This window comes from Elephantulus edwardii, unplaced genomic scaffold, assembly GCF_000299155.1.
Source record: "Elephantulus edwardii isolate Elephantulus edwardi_28Jun2011 unplaced genomic scaffold, EleEdw1.0 scaffold00021, whole genome shotgun sequence".
Classification (NCBI taxonomy): domain Eukaryota; kingdom Metazoa; phylum Chordata; class Mammalia; order Macroscelidea; family Macroscelididae; genus Elephantulus; species Elephantulus edwardii.
The window spans coordinates 23821161-23827328 of NW_006399771.1; the positions used below are offsets into that span (position 1 = coordinate 23821161).

General features: G+C 41.9%; 1 pseudogene; it reads right to left on the minus strand.

Annotated features, from left to right (window-relative positions):
- The window catches only part of LOC102876942, a 6688-nt pseudogene extending 1282 nt beyond the window's left edge, over nucleotides 1-5406 (minus strand).
- Between the last annotated feature and the right edge of the window lie 762 nt (nucleotides 5407-6168).

A 6168-nucleotide genomic window follows, 5' to 3' on the forward strand; every position in this document is an offset into this window, starting at 1 on the left:
CTGTTAGGCTGGAACGAGATTTGGTCGTAGCCTGTGAGTTCACACAAATCTTTCTCAAGCTCTCGGAAGAGCTGCTGGTAACCCTGAGCTTGGTCCAGAGGCACAAAAGGGTGGATATTTGCAAATTCTTTCCATGTGATAGGTGTGAGTTCAGAAGAACTGTTGAGCTTCATGGTGCAGGATCCCAGTGGAATCATGCTATGAACAAGAGAAATGTCTTTGTTTTCCAATTTCTTCATGTACCGGACGATATTTGTTTCTGAGAGATAGCTGTTAGACACTTGATGCGTGAGGAACGGGCTCGTTCTCTTGAACATAGTCTCTGGGATCCCTCTTGCCTCTTCCCCCATGCTTTCAGCAACCAGTTCAGCAGACGACTCACAGCCAAAGATCCATAACAAATCGTCCAGGTCTTTTTCGTTGACTGTCTCATCAAGTGAAATGCCGAGTGTCCCATCGTCAAAGTGCCGGAAGTTGATCTGCCGCTCGGCGGTCCTGTCCAGGACTTCCTTGGGTGGACAGCCGCACTGAACCTTCAAGGTGTCGAAGAACAAGGCATGCTGGAGTTGGTGCCCTGCACGCTTGAGACCTTCAGACAAAATCAGAGTGGCATTATGGACCCTCCTTGCAATGTGCTTTAGTCCGCGGGAGCCGTGGTAGATGGCAAACATGGCAGCCATATTTGCCAAAAGGGCCTGCGCTGTGCAGATGTTGCTGGTGGCCTTGTCTCTCCGGATGTGCTGATCCCTGGTTTGAAGAGCGAGGCGATACACTTCTTTCCCACTGGCATCTCTCGTCACCCCAACCATTCTTCCAGGCATCATTCGCACCAAGTTTTCTCTGACAGCAAAGAAGGCTGCATGGGGTCCCCCATAGCCCAGGGGCACCCCAAATCTCTGTGAGTTTCCCAGGGCAATGTCCACCCCAAATTCTCCTGGTGGCCTCAAAATACACAGGGCTAGAAGGTCAGTAGCACAGCAGGCTAGAGTCCCGCTCTGATGGGCTCGCCCCTCGAGGTCCGAGAGGTCTTCCACTTTCCCCTCGGTGTCAGGGTACTGGAACAGGACTCCGCTTGATGTCTTTGTCACTAAAGTCCATCTCGTGGGGTAACTTCAGCTCAATCACGACCCCCATGTATTTGGCTCGAGTCTGGACAACAGCTATTGTCTGTGGGTGGCAACGAGGGTCAACGAAAAATTTCCTCCTCTTGTTATGCCTGTGGCACAGCTGCATGGCCTCAGCCGCCGCCGTCGCCTCATCCAGCAGGGATGCGTTGGCCATGTCCAGGCCGGTGATGTCACACACCATGGTCTGGTAGTTGAGTAAGCTCTCCAGCCTACCCTGGGACACCTCTGGCTGGTACGGTATATACTGGGTGACCCATCCTGAGTTTTCCAGTAAGTTCCGTAAGATGGCCTGCGGCACCGAGCAGTTATAATAGCCCATCCCAATGTATGACCTCCAGATCTGGTTTTTGCTGGAAATGGCACTCAGAGTTGCAAGGATTTCATTTTCACAGTTTCCAGGAACTGGACACGGATATATCTTTTGAGAAAATCATTCAATTCACTACAGTACTTCTATGAGAGAGCTCTGGTGGCTTAATTATAAGAAGTTACACTGTCAACCGAAAGACATTTGGTTCAAATCCATCAGCTGCTCTGTTGGAGAAAAAAAATGGGTATTCTTCTATGTATTAAATTGCTTTTCAATACCTTTTGGAGAGTCAGCTGTAATTTTGTTTTGACTCCAAGGTGTGTAAAGACAACAGATACTCTAATAAGGAGTTTTGACTTGTCAATCAAAGGGCCTCCTGTGGGAGAAAGATATGCAGACACCCCCCCTCCCCCAGTGACATTCAAAGCCTTATCACTATGAATTAGAATGAACTTCATAACAGTGAGTTAGAGATATTTTGTTTTATGCACTTTTAAATTCTTTAATAAGAATGCACAAAATTTTCTGAGCATACAAAGTAAGACATCTAAACCAGTATATTATTCTATGAATACATTGTCTAATTCAGACAAATGTTCATAAAAGTAACTGCTGAGCTAAGGTTTATATGGTTCATAGCAAGTAGGTAAAAATAAACATACAAACAAACAAAAATGACAGAGCTGTGAGAGAGGGCACACTAGACAGAACAAATAGCGAATTAAACCTAAAGATATAAGAAATGCAGAATGCAGCGAGATAATTTTTTTAGTTTATGCATGCAAAAGGAACAGCAGCTATAATATGAAATATATAAAATCACAAAACTCGAGTCAAAAATTTTATTAATTCTTAGTACTGTTCTTTTGAATAAGGCCTATGCATACTGTGAAGGAGCAGGTGCAATGTGTCTAGGTGGGTTTGTGAGGGTGGCTGAGTGTGCCTTCTACCCTTTTCATAAAGGGAAACAATCCCTATTAATAATATCCATAGTACCAAAATAGCTACAATGTCTGAAATGCCACCCACATCCTATGCTCTTGCACCTATTTTACCAATTATTTAGCCCAATATTTGTTGCAAGGCTCACAGATGTTGCTCACCGTTGTGAGGTTTATAAGGGAAGTAGGTTGGGGAGTGGAGGAGGCAACAAATATCACTCAATGCAAGTCTAGGTTTGTTCTAGCAGTCCCAAGGCAGATTAACTAGTCATTGCTTCTCAATTAGTGATAATCCAAATTCAGTTCAGGTGCACAAATGCAAGAAGTATTTGGTTTCCTCAATCATCCAGCAAACTTTCTGAGAGCAGTTGTAAGTCAGCTTTTCCTTCAATCATGCAGCAAGTAAAACTTTTAACTGTGACCTTTATCTCCAAGGTTTCAATGATTACACCTTACCACAATCTCTTCATGGCAGTACCATAGTCTTTTCCTCTTCTATCCGCCCCCTCTTAGCTCTCACTCACAGTATGGAAAAAGCTCTCTTACACTCACCGACAGCTTTTGATGATGTGTAATACCATGTGTCCGTAGTTAGGGTAACTGGAGACCATACCACCAAGGGAGCTAACACAATGTCTAGAGAAGTCAATTTTTCAAGGTTTCTAACACCTCACATACTTGTTCTTCATTAATTGCTTTTTAACTACACACTGTGTGGTACAATTAGATTTTTTTCTTTCATGACATATTTTTTTCACTTTTGACTGTTTGTTACATTTTCAATATTATTTGCCAACACCACAATTAAAAGACATCAATTCTTCTCTGTCCTCTTTATTTATTATCCAAATTTCACATGCATATGTTGTTGTTGATGATGTCTTGTGCTGTCAAATCACCTGTGACTCATAGCTAGCCTATGTATAACATACATACTGTCCTACGCCAGTCTCACTGACTCTGAGACACCTACCCTGATTGCCCCAGTTACTGGATCAATCCATCTTATCCACAATCTCTCCTGCACTGCCCCTCCAGCCTTCCAAACATGATGTTCTTCTCCAAGGATGGGTTCCTCTTGGCCACATTCACAAAGAATGTGAGATGGAGCTTCAAAATCCTAATTTCCAAGAAGAAACGTCATTTTACCTTCTCCAAGACAGACTTATTTCTTTTCTTGGTGGTCCATGGTATGTTCAAGGTTCTTCTCCAGCAACACAACTCAAAGGCATTGATTCTTCTTCGGTCATTCATGGTCTTCAGCTCTTTGATTTGTAGCAAGTAATTGTGAAGACTGTAGCTTGGATCAGGTTCATCTTAGTTTTTAGACTGACATCATTGCTTCTCAGTATTCTCGAGAGGTCCTTGACAGTAGATTTTCCCAGTGAAATTCATCCTTCTATATCCTGACTGCTGGTGCCAAGAGTGTTGATTGTGGAGCCAAGTAAGCTGAAATTGTTTGCTACCTCCACCTCTTCACCATCTACTATGGTGCTGTCAATTGTCCCAATGGTGAGAATCTTTCTTTTTGATATAGAGCTTCAAACCATATTCAAGACTGTAGTCCTTGACCTTCTGCAGCAAGCACTTCAGGTCCTCCTCAGTTTTAGCAAGCAAGGTTGTGTCCTCTGTATAATATAGATTGTTGATGAGTCTTCCTCCAATCCTGATGTCACATTCCTCTTCATAAAGCGAAGCCTCCCCAATGATCTGTTCTTCATGTAGATTGAAAAGGTATGGAGCCAAGACACATCCCTGATGAACTCTTTTCCTGATTTTGAAATATGTCATGTTTTCTTGTTCTGTTCTGAGAAGTGCTTCCTGATCCAAGTATAAGGTTTTGCATGAGCACAATCAAGTATTCTGAGATTCCCATTCTCTTCAAGATTAGCCAAAATTTGTCTTGATCCACACAGCCAAATGCATTTGCATAGTCAATAAAATACAGACAGACATTCCTCTGGTACTCTTTGCTTTCTATAAGATTCACCTGACATTGGAAACAGACTCTCTAGAACCATGACCTCTTCTAAACCCAGGTGGTATTTCTGGTAATTCAATGTCCTTGTAGTTTTTCCAATTATTTTTAGATAATCCTCAGCAGGATTTTGTTTGTATGTGATATTAGTGAAAATTATTTGATAATTTCTACATTTGTTGGTTCACTTTTTTTGAAATGGGAATAAATATGGATCTCTTCCAGGGAGTTGGCCAGATAGTGGTCCTCCTGATTTCTTGGCACAAGCTGATGAAGATGTCCAGGGTAGCATCTGTTTGTTAACATATGTCAATTTGTTTTTCCTCAGTCCCTGAGCACATATTTTTGCTGAGTCCTTCAGATCAGCCTGCACTTCTGCCTTCATCACCATTGTCTCTTGATCATATATTGTTTCTTGAAATTCTTCTATGTCAGGCAACTCTTTTTAGTACAGTGACTGTTTACTTCTTCCATTTTCCTTTAATGCTTCTTGGGTCATTCAATATTCTGCCCATCTTACTCAGTCTCTCACCAACCCCAAGGACAGTCCCATTCTGCAACAGAGTTTTATATTGTCTTATAAGGAAATTGGGAAGCGAGATTGTAGGTAGCTGCTTATTACAAGATAAAGGAACAGGTAGTGGGTCATAGATTGAATAGGTATGCAGACAGAATACATCTCTGACACACTCCCTTTCCAATTACAAACCATATAGTGCTCTCTTACTCCATTCACACAACAGTCTCCTGGTCCAGGTATAGGTTCCTCATGAGCATAATCAAGTGCTCTGGGATTCCTATACTTTTCAATCTATATGCTGAGCAAATTATCCAAGAAGTTGGACTCTATGAAATAGAGTGTGGCATCAGAATTAAAGTGAGATTCATCAACAACCTGAGTTATACAGATGACCCAACCTTGCTTGCTGAAAGTGAGGAGGATTTGAAGCACTTGTTGCAAAAGATCAAGAAATGCAGCCTTCAGTATGGATTGTGTCTCAATATCAAGAAAACAAAGATTCTTACCACTGGACCAATAGTCAGTGTCATAATGGTTGGAGAGGGGATTGATATAATCAATAGCTTCATCTTGCTTGGATCCACAATTAACATCGTTGCTAAGAGCAGTCAGAAAATAAGGAGACACGTTGAAATGGAAAACTTAGCAATTAGGAACTTTTAAAAATTATTAAGCAGTAGTGATGTCAGTTTGAAGACTAAGGTACATCTGATTCAGGCTATGACCTTTCCAATTACTAGCTATACATCTGAGACATGGATAATGGATAAGAATGACAGAAAAAGAATTGATGTCTTTGAGCTGTGATGTTGGAGAAAAGCACTAAATATACCATGGATGTCCCAGAAAACAAATAGACATATCTTGGAAAGCATGCACCTAGACTGTTCTTTAAAGGCAAGAATATCATACTTTGGATATATTGCTGGGAGGTGTTATTCTTTGGAGAGGAACATAATGTTGGGAAGGGTGGAGGGTTGGAGAAGGAGAAAAAGACCCTCAACCAGGTGGATTGACATGGTGACTGCTGAAATAGGCTCTTGTGTATCAGGAAGTGTGAGGATGGCACAGGACAAGACTGGGCTCAGATCTTTTGTTCATAGGGTCGATCTGAGTCATACTTGATTTAATGGCACTTAACAACAACAATAAGCCATAGATATTTATTCCTGGGAAAGGGAGGTGGAATAGTTTGGCAACCCTAACAGAAATAAACAGGGTTGCAACTGCTATTTTCTGGGATTTGATCATTTCTGTGGCTATTCTGGGAAAAGGAGGGAGAGCAGCTCCAC